The following is a 24,384-nucleotide window of genomic DNA, read 5'->3' as shown; positions in this document are numbered from 1 at the left end:
GTATACCTGGACCCAAGCTCAAGCTTGCTAATAAACCCTCGTGCGCTTGCATCGTTGTCAGCTCCTCGGTGGTTTCTTGGATTCGCAATCTTGGGCACAACAACAGTACTGATTACACTTTGCACTATATCTTGCAATTAGGTAGATGTATAATTATTACACATTACCATCGTATTACTATTCTTATACATTCATTCTTTATTCTTTTAGGTCCCTTAAAGAATCAATGGTATTCCTGGAAGCTAAAATAGATTTCATTTACATTAATGCAAGTTCTGATTAGTTAATGGAAAATAATTCTATGCAAGTTCCTGTACTGAATTATCCTTTATAGGTTTTTCACATGACTCTCTACTCTTTGTTTATTAGTATTTGTGGAGTGAAATGTAGTTCAAAAGAAGGAAGATGTTCTTCCTTTTATCTTTTCTGACTCTTTTTAAATGCAAGATTAATCATGTTACTCACTAAACATGACTTCTGAAAATCACATTTGGTCATTGAAGAACTATTTTTTTCTCTTTTATGGACTTCAATTCCCAATAGTGATGATATCTTACCATTTGCTGTGAGAAGGAAAACATAGCTGTGGTCCTAAAAGAAATTAAAAATATACTCTATTCTTGGTATATCACCATTAATGGGAATATAAATTTGTAAGAACATCGCAAAGGCATTTGTTCTATCCAAAGTATTTGTCTTGTTTACCATGATGCTGTGGGATCCATGTTAAGAGATACACACATAAATGGCCCTGCACCACTATAGAGTGCTGTTGTTTTATTTGCTTGGTTTGGGTGTTTAATGAGTTAACCATCACTATCTCTAAAGTATGAAGTAGGTCAAAAAATATAAATACCTTAGAAATGAAATATAAATATGTAAGCATATGTATAGGGGGAAATGTGAAAATATTTATATTTCTAGAAATGTCTATATTTCTATAAAATGTATAAATGAACATAAAAATGTCAAACAGTAAGACTTTTAGTTCTAGAATATAAAAGTTCAGGTTTGTCATATTCTTTAGTTAGACACAAAGATATTTCTTCTCAAAGTAACACATTTATTGTAAAAATGCACTTTGGGTGTCATGTTCATCATGAGTGTTTCAGAATTTGAGACATATAAAAAATTTTTTTAGGTAATCTCTAGACCCAACGTGAGACTCAAACTTATAAACAACCCCAAGATCAAAAGTCACATGCTCCACTGACTGAACCAGCCAGGCACCCTTAAAAATTATTTTTAATGGGGTGAGTAGTTTCTATTTTCTCAACCAGATTTTCCAATATTTATTTCATAATCATATCCTTATAGATACAGTTAATTTTAATTACAAGACACTATTCTAACATTTTGCTATATGCATGAAATAGTCAATATCTCATCTTCTCAAAATGAGGTAAGTCGTCTTCCGGGACAGTCTCATACAGACTCATGGAGATGTTGGTAATCAATACAAAGAACATTTAAATAGAGATGAGTGATTTTTCATGTCTCAAAACAGAAATTAATAAATCAGACAAATTCAGTTTTTACAAGAATGGCATAAAATAAAAAATCACAAAGGAAATATAACGATTACTCCAACAGCCCCCTGTAATCAAGCCAGTATCAGAGAAAGAAGAAAATTCTTCAAGGTAAATGTTTCACACTAAGGTTTTTTCTGTTCATTTTCTTGATGTTTATTTAGGAATCACAGCTGGGGTTTTTCACATTAACTTACATATTCTCTAAAATTGTGCCCTATGATTAGAGCTTCTATAATGATGGAATAAAGAAAGGGGCAGGGGGATCCCTGGGTGGTGTAGCAGTTTGGCACCTGCCTTTGGCTCAGGGTGCGGTCCTGGAGACCCTGGGATCGAATCCCATGTCGGGCTCCCGGTACTTGGGGCCTACTTCTCCCTCTGCCTATGTCTCTGCCTCTCTCTCTCTCTCTCTCTCTCTCTGTGACTATCATAAATAAATTTAAAAAAAAAAGAAAGGGGCATTCTGGAGACATGATAAATGCCTATTTGGAGCCACAGGACTGAATTATCTGCTTTACAGAACTCAGAGTACATTCTCTGCAAAACTCTTATTATGTAACTGACAGCATTTTGCTAATATTTTTGTCCCTTCGCTTATTTATGTAAGAACTCATTAATGTATGTGATAAAGAACTGTGTGATGCTACGTTGTCCTACAATGCAGTATAGGAAAGGGTCTTTTCTGGAATACAAACTCAATGGTATTTTCTTTACAATTCAGTTCATTTTGTAACATATTACATATTATATACGAAGTACCTACTATGTGAGAAGTATAAGACCCTGTGTTTGACCCTACAAGGGATGGGATATAACAAGATAAATATGACTTAATCCAACAAAATTACAATCTCCTTTTTTTAAAGATTTTATTTATTTATTTATTAATGAGAGACACACACAGAGAGAGAGGCAGAGATACAGGCAGAGGGAGAAGCAGGCTCCACGCAGGGAGCCCGACATGGGACTCGATCCTGGGTCTCCAGGATCAGGCCCTGGGCCGAAGGCGGCGCTAAACTGCTAAGCCACCCGGGCTGCCCAAATTACAATCTCATAAAGAAAACAGGACATGTAGCATTAGTTACTCTACTATAATCTCCCCCATAAAAGTGTCACGGGAATGATTTAAACATGGAGTAGACATATAGAGGACAGAGATAATTTCTTAATAGAGAAGGCTGAGGGAAAAGATATTTGATCCCATGACTTAGGTAGCAGTCACAATACTTTCAATCCAAATATCAGGCATACACTAAAAAAGTTGGTACAGGCTTGGTTTCATAGTTTTTGGTCAATGGCATCATAACTCATTAGCATCTGCTAACACATCAGAAATTCCCCCATGGTCTCCCTCAGCAGTCCTCCATTTATTGTCCTCTTCATCCCTACTCCTGGACCTCTTCCACAAGGCTTCCATGGCACAGAAGACTCTGGGATCATCCCAACCCTCTCTGCTTAGACACACACAACTGCCTCCTAGGAGTCCCAGTGGGAACAGGGACAGTCCTTTTTTGACTTCTCTATTCTTTAGAGTCCTCTAAATTTTTCTGCAGCTGTGATCACCTCTTACCTTTAGGGGACACTACTTTGAGGTAAAAAGATTTTGTGGGAAAGATCCACAGTAGGTGTGCACAAATGTATAACATATTGAAAAATGGCTAAGATGTTGCCATGCTGATGGATGCCTGGGTGGCTCGGTGTTTGAGCATCTGCCTTTGGCTCAGGGCATGATCCCAGGGCCCTGGGATCAAGTCCTGCATTGGGCTCCCTGTGAGGAGCCTGCTTCTCCCTCGGCCTCTGTCTCTGCCTCTCTCTCTATGTGTGTCTTATGAATAAATATATAAAATCTTTTTTTTAAAAGGATTTTGCCATGCTGAGATGACAGAATGAACTACTCTTTATATATTGCAATTAGGAAAGTTTAGAGGCCAGTTTCAAAGTGCCACCTCAAAAAATGGGCTGGGGGTAGGGGTACTTTGTCTGGTTTGTCTGGGTGAAAGGAGAAGTAACAGGAGTGACTCAGTCAACATTCTGCCCATAGTGAAGTCATGTACCACAACATAGTAGAACAGCCATTCACTCATTCTTCCTTCCATGAACCCAATACATCTAACATATATGTATCTTATGCTCTATCCAAGTACATGTGTCTTTGAGGTCAAGCCTAATTCATCTGTGAATCCTCAGCACCTAGTTGAAATGATGGGGATATATAATAAATTAATGATATACATTGATGATATATACTGAATTATGGTATTAAAGAGTAAATCAATCAGTACTTGGAAGGAAAGATTAAAGGAAGACTACACAGTTATGATAATGTTGCTTTCCATGTTCTCTATTTCATTTTATCCACCTCATCAACTGATTATGCTGGAAAGTTTTCACAAGGATTTAAGTGCAGAATATGTAATGGACACTGACATCATTGATCTTGTATCTTAAAAAGTATAAAAGCCAGGTTATAATATTAAGTCTGTATGAATCAGGTACCAGTAACATTTAAATGTATAACACTTTTGCTAGAGTTAGCAGTGGATGGGCCCTTAAAAGATCATTATAATAAAGTGTTCCTTATGTACATCTAGAAGCACCCAAGAGTTAATTTTTTAAGAGAACCTACTATTGAGGAGCTCATGTACTCACCTACCATGATTCCCCACTATTTATAAGATAACATCTAAATTACTAGTGAAGCATTTAAAGACCACAGATACATAACATGACCTCAACTCCCCCACTACTCCTGTACATATTTTCTGATCTAATCAAACATATGTTACACATTGCAATTTTCTACCTCTGTTTATTTACACATGGCTCTCTTCTGTTCTCTCCTCCCTTTTACTGAAACAGAAATGTATCATATCCTTCAAAGTTCAGCACACAGCCCATCTCCATCAGGAACATTTTGCTGACTATGCCTCTTCCAAACCCTAAAAAAACACTTGTTATCATTAATGACTATTTGGTATTCAGTAAATCATGTGCATGCATGTATCTGTGCATGTGTGGTTTGTGTATTTAAATGCAGCTATCTTCTCTCCCAAGTCAGGCTGGAAATTGCTATCTGACAAAATATATTTCACTGATTTTTAAATATCCATATCACCCAACAGGTTATTTTTCAATTAGTTCATTGGTGATTATGATCATAGTTTTATTTTTTCGATTTAAAAATATTTTATTATTTATTTATTTATTTATTTATTATTTATTTATTTTAGAGAGAGAGAGAGAGAGTGGAGGGAGGGAAGGAAGGAGAGGGAGAGAGAAAATCTTGAAACAGGTTCAATGCTGACTGCCTAGCCCAATGTGAGGTTCAATCCCAGGATCCTGAGATCATGACCCAAGTCGCAATTGAGAGTTGGCCACTTAACTGACTGAATCACCCAGGCACCCCATGATGGTAGTTTTAAATGTAAATTAAGAAAAATATCAGAAATCCATATTATCAGAAATCCGATATTTTCTTTGATAATTTAAAAAACATAAATAAGTAAATACAATTAAGTACATTAATCACTCTGAACTTTAACTCATCTTGAGTCCCCTGTTTCTTCACTCTGATCTCCCTAATTTACTTTTACTTTCTGAATACCACACTAACAAATACAAGGTTTTATCTGGAAGGCAAATGGGTAAATTCTAGTTTTTTCAAGCAGAAGAAATGTATGGTATCCATGTGTTTCAGTGAAAAATAACCTATAGGTGTAATTAAGTGCATTAACTGTTAGCATAATTTATGGACCAGAGTTGTCAAAAAGAAGGCACTGGGGCTAAAATAAGAACATAGAATCTTAGTTATGAACATTGATTTTTTTAATCGTACAGCCCTGAATTTCAATCCTATTCTAGATTATTTACCATGTGAATTTGGAAAAGTTTTAAAATCTATTTAAGGGACACCTGGGTGGCTCAGCTGTTGAACGTCTGCCTTTGGCTCAAGGTGTGATCCCCGAGTTCCCGGATCGAGTCCCACATCAGGCTCTTTGCCCAGAGCCTGCTTCTTCCTCTGCCTATGTCTCTGCCTCTCTCTGTGTTTTTTCATGAATAAATAAGTAAATAAAAAAATAAATAAATCTTGTTGCTTATGAGTCTTCAAGATTTAGCTTTCTAGGAAACAAAAAAGATTCATGGCATAGAGTCGAAGATTTCGGTGGCAATCCCATGGGAAAAGCCCCAAACCACTGGGGAGGTACATGGGATATCTGCACCATTTCCTGCATGGAAACCAAAAGGAAGCAGAAATTTCTCACAGAATAATGAGCTGACATGTCTAAGAAAGAAGGGGCCCTCTATGTCCATGCAGAGTTGCTTATACCTCAACATGGAACAGATCAGTTAGTAAATGTATTTCAATCAGTCCCAGAATAGTATGGAAGAAATAGAAAGCCACTGCGATTGAGAGACATGCCTCAGCAACAGGTGTACAGACCAATTTCCCACGGTCAGATAGCAGTCTGGACACCTCAGCGGCTATTAGTATACATCAATGACACAGAACAATCAGATAAGTGCCACTTCACCATTTTACAGCCTCTGCAGCACCAAAAGACTCCAGAACATAGACACACTCATGGGGGCAATTAAGAAATCCTAAATCTCTAGCAGTCTTGGAACAGAGAATCAAACTAGACATCAAGTGAGCTATTTAGAACTACAGAACTGTACATTTCTTACATATGCCAGTGTATAGATGGAGATTGCTATCAGTGTAGATAGAATATATGATCCATGCATTGTTTTCCCATTCCCAGAAAGGCTTCCCCTGTCAAATAGGTTTGGAAAATTCATACTTTCCCTTTGAAAGTCAAATGCCCCAATTTTTTTTCCATATATATTTGACATTACTTGACCCTTTTGAAGTGACCCCATTAATTAATCATCCTGGGAACATTTACACTAGATGAACATGCTGTATATTGGCCATGGTGAAAATAAGGCTAAGTGAATTAAAATACACTAATCAGCCTTCTTCCTTAGATACAGGCCACAAGACCATGAAAAGCAGTACTTTCAGAAACTCGGCCTTTTGGCGGTGCGCTGGCACTTGCCAAAACAACCAGTGCACTACTGCACCGTCGGCAAAACCAGGACAGCTCTTTGGAGTTTCCCTCATGGATGTCTATGATAATGACAACTTGCCCTTCCCAATTCTGGTAGGTCTCAGTTTGGTCTTTTATTGCCTCCCTGAGGAGAAGAAACTCGGAGAGGCCAAGTGTTTTCATACAAACCTACCCCCAAATATGGAAATTATTAGACAGCCCCTGGCTGTGGCTGAGAAGCCTTGGTAGTATCATTTGATTTAGCCACTGCAGAGTCATGAGGCCAATACATCAGGACAACTTTTTGTCCATTCCACTTGTTTCCATAGAGACCCATGTAGGCCTGTTCAGATCAGTCAAAATGGACTCTGTGTGCATGAATCATCTTCACATTTTCCCATTGTTTTCTGAACTCACAGTAGACTCCAGTCTCCTTCAACTGAGTCTACTTAATCTAACAACAGAAAACATCTTACCTAAGCATAAAGACTCATCCTACGGCAAATATGAATCCATTAATCCTAACAGTATATGTTAAATGACAGCCACAGAGTTTGACCTGTGTTATCTCAAATCGGTCTACTGAATTGATACTGTGGAAATTTACAAAGTACCCAGTACCTCTGAAAGCACTACACTAGATTTGGGAATGTTATGCTAGGTGTGAAGACATATACCACGTTAGTTACATGCTAGCTACTACCCCGGTCCTTGTATCACAGCAATTTTGGGGGTAGCTAGAACTATCATCCTCCACACTTTACAAATGAATTAGAAATGTTTCAGTACAGTTCGCATGTGCCCCAGGTCACACAATAGAATAGAAGGATAATAGATTTCCGATCCCTTGGTCTTTCTGACTCCAGCCCTTATTATCTTTCTACACTGTAGGGAGAGGACATGACGATAGAGCAAAGGACAGTGAAAGACTCAAGAAGGAAATGTAATTGGAGAATAAGAAGAGAGCATTTGAGCTTGATTTTAATAGAGGAAAGGAAATAGAGGTAGTAGGAATGCAGCATGCAATCACTTAAAGACGAATCAACAAATGGGAAATGAGTATGGCAAAAAGATTTCCATACTTGGGGGAAGAGCATCTATGGAAGGGATAAGGAGAAAAGACTGGTAAAGTAGGAGACAGGCAAGGATTCCACAAAGGCCTTGAAACATGGAGTTTGATTTAAAAGGGTAAATACAATGAAAAAAATCAAATTAAAATAAGTGATTACAATGTTTCAGTGTATGACTGTAAGGTGGATTTTTGGGTAGAAACTATAGAGAGACATTGACTAAAGAATCTAAATTGACTTTAGTCCCCCCAGCTGTAAAACCACATATTGTCACATTCCCTAGGTCTTTCAAAAAGGAAGCAAGCTTTTGCTCTGGGATTGGGATATGAAATGCCATATACTATTCTTCTTTTCCTACAGGATATGCTTTCATTTATCAATCAGAAAGGACCACTCACGAAAGGCATCTTCAGAAAATCAGGAAGTAGAAAATCATGCAGAATCCTAAAGGAGAAACTAAATTCTGGGGACAGAGTGAACTTGGACAGCGAATCTGTTCTTGTGGTAGCATCTGTTTTAAAGGTGGGGAAAGTTCTAGCTTTATCCACACATGAGTAGCTCAAGTAGTGATTGGTGTCTTTCAATCATGATTTTCCAAGAACCATCATAGGCATAACTGATTAAGAATTTGACACACTGGAAAACACTTCATGAAATCAAATTTAAGGAAGATACTGTAGGAGTTAAAAGCCCCATACATTAGAAATACTTTGTTTTTACCACACACCCCCACCTGAAGGCTCCATGCAGAATACTAATACTAATATGACTACTAGTAATAATAAGAAATTTCAAAATATCCACTGGCACATACATAATGTTCACCAAAGCAAACATCCTGCTTTTGATGACTTCCTCACCACCCTCCTAATGAAGGCAGTTTCCAAAAGAAAAATCATATGAAACATTTGAAAATAGACATAGAAGTTCACAATAGTAAGCAAATGTTTACTTTATCAGGAATCCAAAAAGGCTCAGTGAGGTGACCAAATCATTCTTAACCATCATTGTCTCCTGTTTCTTAGTGCCTTTTACTTTATAAGTCATGGAGGAAAGATTTTGCCATTTGTGTCTGCTTTCACCACATCCTAAGCATCCTTTAGTTAATATTTGTGATGTCCAGCCCACCATCCAAAGTGATAACAACATGGCAACCAGCTCTTGCTACATGCCTCTTTTGATAAATCTAACTTTTGAAGTAGGTGCAACGGACAAAAGTAGTTTGGAATTCTGAAAATTCAATGGATCGACTCAAGAAATAGATTAATTTCGAAATTATATACCTAAATCACAGATATCCCATTGTATTGCTAAAATGGTAATGGAGAAAGAAGTGAGAACTAAAACAAAGAATTTAATCCATCTACCTTGGTACATGCTAACAGCTCTAAACAAAACTATGGTAATGCAGTAATGATGACACTCTTAGAATCAAGATCATATTTGGTCCTTCCTTGTCACATTTGGTCTTTCCTTCTCCGCCATTACTGTTCAACTATACAATAAATAGCAATACTCCCTGACCACTACTACACTGGGCTACAGTAAAACACACCACTAAATATATATATATATATAGGGATCAAGAGACAGGGGAAAGAATGATGATACATTAGGTACTCGGGTAACATGATAAGTGTAGCCCTCTTTAAGGTGCACACATGGAATTGATGCTTCTAGCAAGACTTAGTAGGGTCTTTTCTATTTCCATGTTATAAGCACAGACTAGGAAGATGGTGACCACATGTGCATAGAGTTCTTACACATTTCAAAAGTTTTCCCTTCCTAAAGTTGACTAATCTTTGTGGGGAATCAGACTCTGCAACCTTGGCCTGAATAGTATCATGTCAAACTATCTGGAGAATTGGCCTACACTAGAAATGAATATATCCTCAGGACCATCATGAGTTTGCCATTAGACCGTCTACTTTTATACAGTTAAAGAAAGGAAGAATGAAGCAGTTATGAGAGTAGCTTTTGTAATAGTTTGCAAAAAAGTACACAAAAGAGTAAGTGCCATATGATGGAAGGGAGCTTTGTCTTCCTTTCCACTGAAGCCTAGGCTCTGCTTTGATGCTTTCATTTTTGTTGGAGAAAATCTACTCTCCTGCTTTTGCATGTGCAAGTAAATGGATAGTTAGAGCTGAGCTCTGTGTGGGTCACAGTTTGAGTATCTATGAAGGAAGTAGGGACTGAAGTGAAGTTTCAACTCAGTGTTTTCTCTGTAAAACTTCCAATATATATTTTCTATTTTATATCTATGTTTGTTTGTATATATCTTTTTTTTATCTACATAAGGATTTTCTTCGAAATATCCAAGGATGTATATTTTCATTCTACCTTTATGATAAATGGCTTGGCGTTATTGATGAATTGACTGAGGAGGAGAAAATAAATGCAGCCCAAAGGCAATGATGCAATAATTGCTCTAATCTGGTCATGTCTCAGAAATACAGCCAATATGCTATTAGGAAAATATTGTCTTACTTTTTGCCACTTTGTCCACTAAAATACCGATCAATGCCAAAGAGTTTTAATTCTTCACACCTGTGGAGGCCAGTTTCAGAATACAGGCAAGCCTCATGGCTATTATTGCTCTTCACCTGACCTTATTAATGTGGAATCCTTAGCCATTGTACACCTTCTGAATATATGAAACTGGTAGACAAAACTCAGTGGCCTAAGAGAGATCCTAGAGCATCAACAGCCCATGGTATAACCTTATGTTTGTCAAACATTTAACCAGAGAGGGTTAGCCCAGAAATCGAATTCAGTGAAACATTTTCGTATACATTCATGCCTGGAACTCTGCTACAGCGGGTTGTGTACTAGATCTAGAGAGATGTTCTCTGTTCTCTGTCTCTATGCTTCCAGCTTCCTAAGTGCAATGACTTGCCTTATTCAGAAGTGCATCTTTCTGACTTTAGGCTTCTAGCCCAGCTACCAAAAGCGAATGTTGTTCTCTTGTGATACCTTTTTGGGGTGTTATACAACATTAAGCAATGAACCTCATCCAATCAGATGACAGCTTTTATTTTATCACTGCATATAGCCCCAAGCATTCTTTGTCTGCCTAATTCCTGGAGCTTGGAATTGTAAGACAACTTCATAAAAAAGGTAGAGAGAGCTCTCATTTGTGTCCTCTGGGGTTTAGAATCCATGCTTTGAATCTGAAATGTGTGGTAGTAAATTGGATGGATCAGTACTGAAAAGAGCACATCTTCATAGGCCTCCTTGGAATGGCAGAGTTCGTTATCCTACTCTGGTGGAAATTGGGAAGGGGTGTTGTTAAAGTGGTAAATGCAGAGCTGTTGAGTCGCTTCCTTCCCATCCAAGATATTCAATACTAGACTGACTAAACAAAAGAGAGAGAAGAGTGGTGTGATATGGTAGGAAAGAACCTGGGCTCTGGAGTTTGACAAGCCAAGGTTAAACTCTCAGCCTGATCCTTGAGCGGGGAACTTGTAACCTTGGGCAAAGCCATGGCTCCTCATGACACAGTGGTAACAACACCCAGCTCCTCTGGTCATTACTGGCAGATTCTAGTTGGCTCGGGCACTATGAGCACCCATGGCTCCAAACACATTGGCCTTGCTCTGCAAGTTGTGGCTCATTTAGAAAAATACTTGGCTACTCTTTTGCCTCTGCTACATCAGACAGAAACTACTAGAGTATTCCAGGAATTCCTAATGTAGTCACACCTGCCTAATAAGATGACAGCTTTATCCCAAGCTCATGTCTAGAGCCAGCATTAGGCAAAGCAAGACATGAGAAGGGACTGCTGTTAGATAGACAGACATGTTTTCTCTCCAGCCATGTGAGATTTTCCTCAAGAAACAAACAAACAAAAAAACCTATGATAATCTCCACCTTCCAACTAAGATACTTCCTCATTTAAGAAATGGATTTCATAAGTTTTTGTCTATGGTTTACATATTTAAATAAGACATTATACATAAGTTACAATCCAATATAAACTGGAAACGAAAATTTGAAAAATAAGTAAAGTTTAATAAAGTAGGTTACTTTGAAAACCATCCTAGTTTCAAAAATGTAACCATTGATATCACAAAGTTAGCTATTAAACTAGGCCACAAATTAGAACTTTAGCCCACTGACTAGTAGTATTTTAAAATCTGTACCAAAAGTACACTGTAAAGTATCACTCTATTTTATTTTTCTTAGGGAACTCAGGTTTCTATATATTTTTTATCAACTCTGCATTCTTCTTAGAAGTCTTTCACATTATTGGTTAGATCCAAGATTTATAAACAAAATGTGACTTATAGCTATGCCATATAAAAAAGAGCACCCCTTTGTGGACTTTTTGCATTACAGGCTTGTCTTGTACACTTTTTGATTGAAAATTGCCTCTAGATATTTGGAGAAGACATCACTTCTCTCTTGGGAGAGAATTCAATGAGTTGTGATAACAATGAGAAGGCTGCAGGTACTGTGAATAATTTAATTGGCTTTGGCCAGATGTAGACAGTAAGGTTGCTGGGGGTCATGGTAGATACTTAGCCCCGTTTTGGAGCCCAGAGCATCCCCAGGGCAATAATTCCCAGCTGCTCCTTCTTCCGAAGGCTGGCTCACAGTTCAAGGGAGGTTTCATACTGTTGGAGAACAAAGAAAGCATAGAAACTTCAAAAAGTTTCTAGCTGTATTAGGAGATAGCATGGTATGTTAGAGTGTTTGGGAATTTTTTTAAACACAGTTTTAAATGGATCACATATATATTATATATGTAGTTAAGCATATAATGCATAATTTTGTATTTCTATTTGTAATATATAAATGTGTTTTGTTTGAAACCAGAGCGCAAGGCTTTATTCCTCCTCCCTCCTCGTTTTGCTCAGTGGTCTTGAGGTACCATAGGATTCCAGTGCTCTTTAAAATGAGTTGAAAAGAACCAACATCATTGAGTAAAAAGGACCTGACTTGACTTCAAACCACCTCTCCAGAGTACAAACTCCAGTGCTCCCATTAATCAGCTATATGACATTTGACCTATTACTCAAGCTCAGTATCAGTTTATTCATCCCTAACATGTGGATAAAAATAATGTCTAAATCTCAGATATGCTGTAAAGATTAAATAAGATAATGGATGTAAAATACGTTTCTAATAAAGTAATTAATAGAACTAGGAGAAGTTCCCCTGAGACTAGAGTGAGTATTATTGGAGCCTAGCTGACCACAGCTCTCTGGCAACACCCCATTTTGTAAAACAGAGTTTAGATTCAGAACCTGGAGACACATATCATAAATCCCTCCATAGTTTTGACATCTGCATTTTATGACACATACCTCATTGTGTTGAGGAAATCTTTAGGGTAACCCACGTCATTAGGTATTAAGATTAGTCTTGTGTCATGTCTGAGAATATGTTGGTATAAGACAAGTGTTTGTTTTTCATCAGTGACATAAAAACAAACTGCTGAATCCAAGCCACTGAGAGTGATAGTGATTTCCAAAAAGGCAAAACTGTAGAATGCTACAAAGTACCCATCTGGCATGGGTCCATCCATCTACATGTCTACAGTTTACTAAGTCACTGAAGACTGGAATCTCCATAATGACGCTTGACGTTTCCTCTTTCTTTATTTTTCCAATGAATGATAAATGAACCCCATCCAACACCCAGCTATTTCCATTTAACGTTTTTTCCTTGGTCCCATATATTCATATTGAGGAAATCTTCCCACAAAATATCTCCTTTTTCTTCAATGCCTACCATATCCTATTACATATTTTTTGTATTGTATTTTAATGTATTGTATTGTACTGTACTGTATTGTGTTGTATGTTTTTATATGGATAATAAAAATCATTCCATAACTCAGTAGGTTAGACAACTATTTAACTTGGTTATGATTCACATAACACTTCACTGAAGGCTCAATTGAGGTCACTTGTGCAGTGACCTAATACTCTAGTTAGCCTGCAGCTCATCTGGAGCTAACCTAGGTGTCTGTCTATTGGAGCTGGCTCTCAATTGGTCCTCATGTCTTCCATAAGGTAACTTCTCCTCCTTTCATAGGGTGGAGGAAGAGTTCCCAGAACCAAAAGAGACTTTTCAAGAGTTAATGTTTGAGAGGACTGTGCAAAGGACCATGCCAAAGATGGTGGTTTACAAGATGAGGAAGCATTATTTCTTGAGACCACACATCATAAAACTCATGGCAGCACCACTACTACACATACCCTCTCTTCACTGGCTTTTAATCCTCAGTTCTCTACAACAGCATTTCCTAAGGGGTATTCCAAGTATGGTAGGAAGTATCTTTGAAGTACTAACTCATTTTTTTACCTCAGGTATTCCGTCCCTCATCCTTCTTCCCATCTTAAGCTGCCTTAAGAGACAACTAAATCACCTCCTCAGGGAATAGAAGAGGAGAATATGAGGAAAAGGAAGCTCTTTGTTGCTTATAAGTCTTAAAGATTTAGCTTTCTAGGAACCAAAAATGATTCATGGCATAGAGTAGAAGATTTTGGTGGCAAACTCATGGGAAAAGCTCAAAACCACTAGGCAGGTACATGGGATATCTGCACCATTTCCTGCATGGAAACCAAAAGGAAGCAGATATTCCTCACAGAATAGCGAGCTGACATGTCTAAGAAATATGGCCCTCTATGTCCACGCAGAGTTTCTTATACCTCAACATGGAACAGATCGGTTAGTAAAAGTATCTCCATCAGTCACAGAATAGTATGGAAGAAACAGAAATCCACTGGGTTTGAAAGACATGCCTCATCAACAGGCACACAGACCAATTTCCCAGGTCAAGAGAGCAGTGCCGACACCTCAATGGCCATTAGTGTACATCAATGACACAGAGCAACCAGATAAGTGCCACTTCACCATTTTACAGCCTCCCTGGCACTAGAAGACTCCAGATCATAGACACACTCATGGGGGCAATTAAGAAATCCTAAAACTCTAGCAGTCTTGGAACAGAGAACCAAACTAGACATCAAGTGAGCTGTTTAGAACTACAGAAGTGTAGGTTTCTTACATATGCCAGTGTATAGACAGAGATTGGTATCTGTGCATATAGAATATATGATCCATGCATTGTTTTCCCATTCCCAGAAATGTTCCATTGTCAAATTGCTTTGGAAAATTCATACTTTCCTTTTGAAAGTCAAATGCCCCAAATTTTTCCACATTTATTTGACATTATTTGACTTTTTTGAAGTGACCCCAAAAATTAATCATCCTGGGGCCATTTATTGCCTTGTGCTGAGTAGAATATTATATATTTAGTTTAAGAGTCATAGGCAGCATCATTTATGTTAAAGTTGAGGAAACCGAAGCTTTAAAATGCTGAGCTTCCTAAGTGGCAGGACCAGGATGCTTCTGGTGGAGTGCTGGCACCCACATGAGTGGAGGTGGTGATGCACTCACTACATTCCAAAAAAGCCAAGAGGCCAGGTGTTTAAGGTCATTTGGTGAAATGTTGCTCATCTCTTTATCCTTCAACAGCTTGGCTCATCTGTTGACTTTTAAGGAATTCACTTATTTAAGCAATGTTAAGGTATCTTCAAAGGGAAACATTCATAGCTGACCACTCAAAACTCTGAATTAAGCTTTTCACTGCTGATCACCTTTTCTTTGGAAAGCTCTTCCTTTGATAGGGAATGTTGAGTAATTAAAAATCATCTCTGGAAACTGGTGGTAAATAAATGCATTTATAACCTCTCATTGTTTTGCTTTTTCGATGTTTTCTTTCAAGCCTTGTACTTGTGTGTAGATGTATATATACATGTATGTTTGAGTGTGTGTATGAGGAATTGTGTTTCCACAGTTCATTGTGGTTTAGGCTCTTTTCAGTAAATGTTAAACATATTTAACCGAAAACATCATCTCTGGGTGGGTTGGTGGGATATGACAAGAAAACACAGCCACCACATAGCCAGCATGTGATGACAACTTCCCAAGGACCCTGGCTGCAGATAGTCATCCTTGAAGATGACCCAGAGCAGAGGAACCAGAGAAGTATGGCTCAGGCAAATTGTGTCACGAGAGGCAGATCCTCTGCATGGGAGAAACTTGAGCACTGAGAAAGCCAAAGAGGATATCTGAGGCTGAGGGGAGTTGAGCTGTGAAAGCCTATGATTAGCAAACTCAGCTTGATTTGAATACTAAATCCTTCTAGCTTTTAAAATGAGATCTGACACCTGAACCCACTGATCACACCAGTAGAAAACACATCTACAGGTTCAGTGCCTCCTGATGCAGTGTAATCGACAGTAACTGATGGCACAGGAAATACTGACCTTGAGTGTGATCGAGTCTCTAGGTTTAACCATCAGTCTGAAGGATATGGGCAAGAAGTCATCAACACCATGAGGATGGTATTAGCCAACAACAGAACGTGGAGAATTCTATACAACAAATGACTCAGTTTCCCTCGTCTAGCCACTACAATGAACACGCTGTATAATAGCAATGGTGGAAACAAGGCTAAGTGAATTAAAATACACTAATCTCCCTTTTTCCTTAGATTCAGGCCAGAAAACCATTAAAATTAGTGCTTTCAGAAACTCGGCCTTTTGGCGGTGCGCTGGCACTTGAAACAACCAGTGCACAACTGCACCTTCTGCAAAACCCAGACAGCTCTTTTGAGTTTCCCTCATTGATATCTGTGATAATGACAACTTGCCCTTCCCAAATCTGGTAGGTTTCAGTTTGGTCTTTTATTGCCTTCCTGAGGAGGGGGAACTCGGAGAGGCCAAGTGTTTTCATGTAAACCTACACCCAAATGGAGAAATCATTGGACAGCCCCTGCTGTGGCTGAGAGGCTTTCGTAGTGTCATTTGATTTAGGTACTGCAGAGTCATGAGGCTAATACAACAGGACAAATTTTTGTCCATTCCACTTGTTTCCACAGAGACCTATGTAGCAGCTGTTCAGATCAGTCAAAATAGACTGAGTACATGAATCATCTTCAATTCTGCCATTGTCTTCCTGAACTCACAGTAGTTTCAGGTCTCCTTCAACTGAGTCTACTAAATCTAACACTAGAAAACATCTTACCTAAGCATAAAGACTCATCTTGTGGCAAATATGAATCCATTAATCCTACCAGAATATGTTAAATGACAGCCACAGAGTTTGGTTATGTGTTATCTGAAATTGGTGTACTGAATTTTCAGTGTGGAAATTTACTGAGTACCCAGGACCTCTGCAAGCACTGCACTAGATTTGGGAATGTTATGCTAGGTGTGGAGAAATTTACTACATTACTTACTTGTTAGCTACTACCTCAGTCCTTACATCATGGTAATTTTCAGGGGGTAGCTAAAACTATCATCCTCCACACTTTACAAATGAATTAGAAACTTCTCAGTAGAGTTTGCATGTGCCCCAGTTCCCACAATAGATCAGAAGCATAATAGGTTTCTGGTCCCTTGGTCTATCTCACTCCAGTCCTTATTATCTTTCTACACTGCAGGGAGAGGACATGAAGATAGAGCAAAGGACAGTGAAAGACTCATGAAGGGACTGTAATCAGAGAATAAGAAGAGAGCATTTGAGCTTGATTTTAAAAGAGGAAATGAAATAGAGATAGTAGGAATGAAGGATGCAATCACTTAAAGAGGAATCAATGAAAGGGAAATGAGTATGGCAAAAAGTATTCCATACTTTGGGGAAGAGCATATATGTAAGGGAATAAGGAGAAAAGACTGGTAAAGTAGGAGACAGGCAAGGATTCCACAAAGGCCTTGAAACATGGAAGTTTGTTTAAAAGGGTAAATTCAATGAAAAAATCTTATTAAAATAAGTGATTACAATGTTTCAGTGTATGACTGTAAGGTGGATTTTTGGGTAGAAACTATAGAGAGACATTGACTAAAGAATCTAAATTGACTTTAGTCCCCCCAGCTGTAAAACCACATATTGTCACATTCCCTAGGTCTTTCAAAAAGGAAGCAAGCTTTTGCTCTGGGATTGGGATATGAAATGCCATATACTATTCTTCTTTTCCTACAGGATATGCTTTCATTTATCAATCAGAAAGGACCACTCACGAAAGGCATCTTCAGAAAATCAGGAAGTAGAAAATCATGCAGAATCCTAAAGGAGAAACTAAATTCTGGGGACAGAGTGAACTTGGACAGTGAATCTGTTCTTGTGGTAGCATCTGTTTTAAAGGTGGAGAAAGTTCTAGCTTTATCCACACATGAATAACTCAAGGTGTGATTGGTGTCTTTCATTATGATTGCCCAGGAACCATCATAGGCATAACTGATTAAGAACTTGACACACTGGAAAACACTTCATGAAATCAAAATTTAAGGAAGCTACTGTAGGATTTAAAAGCCCCATACATTAGAAATATATTCTGTTTTCACCATTCACCACCCGCCTGAAGACCCCATGCAAAATACTAATACTAATATGACTACTAGTAATAATAAGAAATTTCAAAATATCCACTGGCACATACATAATGTTTACAAAGCAAACATCCTGCTTTTGATGACATCCTCACCACCCTCCTAATGCAGGCAGTTTCCAAAAGAAAAATCATATGAAACATTTGAGAATAGACATAGAAGATTACAATAGTAAGCAAGTGTTTACTTTATGAGGAATCCAAAAAGGCTCAGTGAGGCAATCATTCTTAAGCATCATTTTCTCCTGTCTCTTAATGCCTTTTACTTTATAAGTCAGGGAGGAAGGATTTTACCATTTGTGTCTGCTTTCACCACATCCTAAGCATCCTTTTATTAATATTTGAGATGTCTATCCCACCATCCAAGGTTATAACGACACGGTAACCAGCTCTAGCTACATGCCTCTTTTGATAAATCTAACTTTTGGAGTAGGCACAACAGACAAAAATAGTTTCGATTCTTAAAATTCAATAGATTGACTCAAAAAATAGATTTTTGAAATTATACAGCTAATTCACAGATATCCAGTTCTATTCCTAAAAGGGAAATGGAGAAAGAAGTGAGAACTAGAACAAACAATTTAATCCATCTACCTTGGCACTTGCTAACAGCTCTGAACAAAACTATGTTAAGGCAGTAATGAGGACACCCTTAGAATCAAGGTCATATTTGGTCCTTCCTTGTCCCCCATTACTGTTCAACTCTATGATAGATACCAATAGTCCCTGACCACTACTACACTGGGCTATAGTAAAACACACCAGTAAATATATGTATAGACAACAAGAGAAAGAGGAAAGAATGATGATACATTAAGTACTTGAATAGCATGGTAAGTGTGCCCTCTTTAAGCTGCACACATGGAATTGATGTTTCTAGCAAGACTTAGTAGGGTCTTTTCTATTTCTGTGTTATAATCACAGACTAGGAAGATGGTGACCAAGAGTATGTAGAGTTCTTAGACATTTCTAAAGTTTTCCCTTCCTAAAGTTGACTAATCTTTGTGGAGAATCAGACTCTGCAACCTTGGCCTGAATAGTATCATGTCAAACTATCTGGAGAATTGGCCTACACTAGAAATGAATATATCCTCAGGACCATCATGAGTTTGCCATTAGACTATCTGATACAGTGATTGAAAGGAAGAATGATGCAATTATGAGAGTTTTTTTAGTAGTTTGCAAAAAAGCACACAAAAGAGTAAGTGCCATATGCTAGAACGGAGCTTTGTCTTCATTTCCACTAAAGCCTAGGCTCTGCTTTGATGCTTTCGTTTTTGTTGGAGAAAATCCACACACCTGCTTTCTCATGTGCACGTCAATGGAGAGTCAGAGCTGAGCTCCGTGTGGGTCACAGTTTGGGTATCTATGAAGGAAGTAGGGACTTAACTGAAGTTTTCAACTAAGTGTTTTCTCTGTAATATTTCCAATATATGTGTGTGTGTGTGTGTGTGTGTGTGCGTGCGTGTATTTTTTATCTACATAGTATTTTCTTCTAAATATCCAAGGAAGTTTACTTTTATCCGACCTCTATGATAAATGGCTTGGTGTTTTTGATGAAGTGACTGAGGAGGAGAAAATAAATGCAGCCCAGAGGTAATGATGCAATAATTTCTCTACTCTGGTCATGTCTCAGAAATACAGGCAATATACTTTTAGGAAAAGATTGGTTTACATTTGCCACTTTGTCCACTAAAGTAACAATCAAAGCCAAAGAGTTTTAATTCTTCAGACCCATGGAGGAATGTTTCAGAATACAGGCATGCCTTATGGCTATTATTGCTCTTTGCCTGACCTTATTAATGTAGAATCCTTAGCCATTGTACACCTTCTGAATATATGAAACTGGTAGACAAAACTCACTGGCCTAAGGGAGATCCTAGAGCATCAACAGCCCGTGGTATAACCTTACGTTTGTCAAACATTTAACCAGAGTGGATTAGCTCAGAAATCGAATTCAGTGAAACATTTTCGTATACATTCATGCCTCGAACTCTGCTATAGCAGGTTGTGAACTAGATCTAGAAAGATGTTCTCCGTTCTACATCTCTATACTTCCAGCTTCCTAAGTGCAATGACTTGCCTTATTCAAAAGTGTATCTTTCTGACTTTAGGCTTCTAGCCCAGCTGCCAAAAGCGAATGTTGTTCTCTTGTGATACCTTTTTGGAGGGTTATACAACATTGAGCAACAATCTTCATCCAATCAGATGACAGCTTATAATTTATCAGAGAGTGTAGCCCCATGCATTCTTTGTCCACCTAATTCCTCCAGCTTTGAATTGATAGACAACTTTATAAAAAAGGTAAGAGCGCTCTCATTTGTGTCCCCTGAGGTTTAGAATCCATGCTTTGAATCTGAAATGTGTAGTAGTAAACTGGATGGATCAGTTCTGAAAAGTGCACAACTTCATAGGCTTCCTTGGAATGGCAGAGTTCGTTATCCTACTCTGGTGGAATATGGGAAGGGGTGTTGTTAAAGTGTGAAACGCAGAGCAGTTGAGTCGCTTTCTTCCCATCCAGGAGATTCAATACTAGACTACCTAAATAAACGAGAGAGAAGAGTGGTGTGATATGATTGAAAAGAACCTGGGCTCTGGAGTTTGACAAGTCAAGGTTAAACTCTCAGTCTGATCTTTGAGGGGTGGGGGAGCTTGTAACCTTGGGCAAAGCCATGGATTCCTGATAACACAATGGTAACAACATCTAGGTCCTCTGGTCAGTACTGGCACATCCTAGGTGGATCGGGCACTATGAGCACCCATGGCTCCAAACACATTGACCTTCCTCTGTAAGTTGTGGCTCATTTAGAAAAATACATGGCTACTGTTTTGCCTCTGTTACATCAGACAGAAACTAGTAGAATATTCCAGAACATCCTAATGGAGCCACACATGTCTAATAAGATGACAGCTTTTCCTCAAGCACATGCCGAGAGACAGCATTAGACAAAGGAAGACATGAGGAGGGACTGCAGTTATACAGACAGACATGTTTTCTCTCCAGCCATGTGAGTTTTTCCTCAAAAAAAAAAAACAAAAAACAAAAAACAAATACAAAGAAACCCTCAGGAATCTCCAAATTCCACTAAGATACTTCCTCATTTAAGAAATGGATTTCATAAGTTTTTCTCTATGCTTTATACATTTTAATTAGATATTATACAGAAGTTATAATCCAATATATACTGGAAACAAATTTTTAAAAAATAAGTAAAGTTTAATAAATTAGGTTACCTTGAAAACTATCTTAGTTTTAATGGTGTAACCATTGGTATCACAATGTTAGCTATTAAACTAGGCCACAAATTAGAACTTTAGCCCACTGACTAGTAGTATTTTAAAATCTATACCCAAAGTACAACAGAAAGTATCACTCTATGTTATTTTTATTTGGGAACTCTGATTTCTGTATATTTTTTTTATCAACTCTGCATTCTTCTTAGAAGTCTTTCACATTATTGGTTAGATCCAAGATTTATAAACAAAATGTGACTTATAGCTATGCCATATGAAAAAGAGCACCCCTTTGTGGTCCTTTTCATTACAGGTTTCTCTTGTACACTTTTTGATTGAAAATTGCCTCAAGGTATTTGGAGAAGACATCACTTCTCTCTTGGGAGAGAATTCAATGAGTTGTGATAACAATGAGAAGGCTGCAGGTACTGTGAATAATTTAAGTGGCTTTAGCCAATGCAGACAGCAAGGTTGCCGCAGGTCTGGCAGATACTTACCCCTGTTCTGGATCCCAGAGCATCCCCAGGGCAATGATTCCCAGCTGCCTCTTCTTCTGAAGGCTGGCTCACAGGTCAAGGGAGGTTTCACACTGTTGGAGACCAAAAAAATCATAGAAACTTCAAGAAGTTTCTAGCAGTATTAGGAGATAGCATGGAATGATACAGTTTTAGGGAATTTTTTCGAACACAATTTTAAATGGATCCCACATATATATTATATTATATATGTTGTTAAGCATATAATACATAACTGTGTATTTCAATTTATAATATATAAATGTGCTCTGGTTGTTCCTTAAAATACAAATTTAAAATAAAATAAAAATTCTGCCATTTGTCTTTTTTTTTTTTTAACTTCTTTGCTCTCCCGTGGGCTGGCTGGGCTCAGAGGCAGGTGGATCGCCGCTCCTTCCAGACCCAAGCCCAGGGCGCTGGATGGTGATGCTTCACCCAGGGTGGGGGCAAAGTGCCCAGGGTAGCAGCACTTCTTATTTTTGGTGGAAACTGCCCCTCGCTCCTGCTCTCAGGACCTGGGGGTGTGCGCACTCATCGCGACTGTCCCTCTCTTAAGTGGGGCACTCCGCGCGCCCCCCACCCCCCGTCACCTCTGCGCGCCCCCCTGCAGCCCTTGCAGCGCCCAGGGCACCCCAGCGGCGGCCACTGAGCTTCAGGGCAAGTTCACCAGTTGCCTCCGTCGCCGCCTGGGAATCTGGGGCCCCCAGCGACTGCGAGCCCCGGTCTCCCTGGGACCCGGCGAGGGCGCGCGGCCGCTGTGCCTGCCCCACCCGCCACCCCTGCGAGCGGGGAGGCCCGGAGAGGCGGGGGCGGCCAGCGGCTGGCCTGGGGCAGGAGCAGCGCCGCCCACAGCCCGGGGTCTGGAGCGCAGGGGAGGGGGAGCGGCTGGGGGCAGAGCTCTCCTCCTCGGGGGGGACCCCAGCCGGGTGCACAGCAGCACCAGCCAGCTGCCCAGACGCGCGGGGGGTCCTGGAGCGGGGCAGCCCCGGCGCCGGGGTGGGGGTGGGGGGGGACAGCTGCAGCGGGATCAGGCCTCCGTGGAAGCGTGGCTGGTGATCACCGGGACTTCGCCTTCTCTTACTTTGTTAGGAAAGCCACCAGGTAAGGAGGGGACCCCGGAGGACGCGACTCCGTGGCCGGTACAGTCGAGACGCCCAAGCGTGGGGTCCATCCCACTTGCTCACACTTAGATGCAACAGTGTACAGGCCGGACCCCTCCCTCCCCGCCCCACACCCCCGGCTGCCCTGGCGATGCCCGAGGGCGACTGTTCACAGACACCCGCCTTCAGAGGCCTTCCCCGGGCCCCCTCTAGCCTCCGGGGCCCCCTAAATCTTAGCGCCCCCCAAACCCTCCCCTGCAGCTCCTCCGGGAGCACCATGTCCAGCCTGGTCGCAGCGGCTCCGCTCCGCCCGGCCCCCCTCGCCGGCCCTCGCGGGGCGGGGAAGCCGGCGGGGGAGAGCGGAGGAGCCCGAGGCAGCAGCAGGCGGCGTCCTCCCGGGGTGAGTGCGGTCGCCTGTCGCCCCCCGCAGTCCCTCCCGGGCTCGCGCGCTTCCTTCCACTCTAGGCTGCGCCCAGGGCTCCGCGGCGCGCACGGAGGCGCTGGGGAGGGCGGCGGCGGCGGCCAGCGGGGGGCTGGCGGGTCCGGGCCTGGCCAAGCCCGAGGCCGGCTCCTCCCGGTCGGAGCCCAGCGCCCGGGCGGCGGCGGCGGAGGGCGGGTGCCCTTTGGAGACCGAACAAGGTAGTTCCCGAGCATCCCCCCCTTCCCACTTCCCTTGGGGGCGCGGGGCTGGGTGCGGGGTGGGGGCGTCGGGGTCACGCCAGCGGGGGGGTGTGTATTCTAAATAATACACCTATTAGAATTCTATCAATCCATTTTTTCATTCTTACTTGCTACTCTGCATGGTTTTATAGTCTCTGGGTCTGCGCTAATATTTCAGTGCATCGACTAGTTAAAAGGGAAAGGAAAGATGGGTGTAAAAACAAGAAAAGCAGTCGATTTCAAGTAGAAGAAGTAAGCACCTGCTTGTTCTCAAAGATGCTTCTGGTTTTTAATCAGCTCAGAAGTCTGGAAAACCCTTGTAAGCAAGAAAACAAGCTATTTCATCTGGCTTCGGTTTCCATTTCACCGCCAAGAAGGATTGATGGCTTGCGAGTCTGACCTGTCACTCATGGAAATTAGCTTGCTTTATTCAGTTACCCAGGGAACGTTTGGGTTTATGGACTCCTCTACTGTTATGAATTATACATGGCCTTTTTTTTCTTCTATTGTAGATGGATCTATAGTTAAGTATGCAATGTTCGAGAGCTTTTATGGGTCATAGAAAGCCTGTCATGATAGGACTGCAACTATACTAAATACTCAACTTTCACTCATATACAAATAAGCAGTAAGTACCATGTTAGGGTAGTACACACATGCGCATTTGCTAACCACTGCTAATTTGGTTTGCTAATCACTGCTAATTTGGTTTTGGGTTCAAAATTTACTTTTTTAAATTTATAACAATATACCTCACCTTCCTGAGCAGAACACGTTAATAAAAGGTCTTTCTTGACTCCTTGACATAAGCTCATCATCA

The 24,384-nt window shown here is 40.1% G+C and overlaps 3 long non-coding RNA genes across 8 annotated transcripts in view; 2 read left to right on the top strand and 1 right to left on the bottom strand.

Annotated features, from left to right (window-relative positions):
* Nucleotides 1-15,361, top strand: LOC112668324 (uncharacterized). Of its 3 annotated transcripts, none has more exons than XR_007409555.1 (5): nucleotides 1-141; nucleotides 1,142-1,253; nucleotides 6,519-6,694; nucleotides 8,011-8,172; nucleotides 11,989-15,361. It is a non-coding gene; the product is annotated as an uncharacterized LOC112668324 (long non-coding RNA). The 3 variants fall into 3 exon arrangements; XR_007409556.1 differs by having other exon boundaries at nucleotides 8,011-12,100; nucleotides 12,469-13,166; XR_007409554.1 differs by lacking the exons at nucleotides 6,519-6,694; nucleotides 8,011-8,172; nucleotides 11,989-15,361 and adding an exon at nucleotides 5,391-6,488.
* A 2,048-nt stretch (nucleotides 15,362-17,409) lies between these two features.
* On the bottom strand, nucleotides 17,410-21,941 carry LOC125754753 (uncharacterized). Its single transcript, XR_007409553.1, has 2 exons — nucleotides 21,787-21,941; nucleotides 17,410-20,596 (listed from the first exon to the last, which is right to left on the bottom strand). It is a non-coding gene; the product is annotated as an uncharacterized LOC125754753 (long non-coding RNA).
* An 878-nt stretch (nucleotides 21,942-22,819) lies between these two features.
* The window catches only part of LOC125754754 (uncharacterized), a 34,925-nt gene continuing 33,360 nt past the window's right edge, over nucleotides 22,820-24,384 (top strand). The window contains exon 1 of one of the 4 annotated variants that reach the window (XR_007409558.1): nucleotides 22,820-22,905. This is a non-coding gene — a long non-coding RNA (uncharacterized LOC125754754). Of the gene's footprint in view, nucleotides 22,906-23,258; nucleotides 23,305-23,427; nucleotides 23,544-23,722; nucleotides 24,193-24,384 lie in introns of those variants that run through there. The other 3 variants (XR_007409560.1, XR_007409559.1, XR_007409557.1) reach the window with 3 other exon arrangements.

This window comes from Canis lupus, assembly GCF_003254725.2.
Source record: "Canis lupus dingo isolate Sandy chromosome 19 unlocalized genomic scaffold, ASM325472v2 SANDYCHR19.02, whole genome shotgun sequence".
In the NCBI taxonomy this organism is placed as follows: domain Eukaryota; kingdom Metazoa; phylum Chordata; class Mammalia; order Carnivora; family Canidae; genus Canis; species Canis lupus.
The sequence above is the reverse complement of the archived record's forward strand: the minus strand, read 5'-3'. Positions and strand labels throughout refer to the sequence as shown.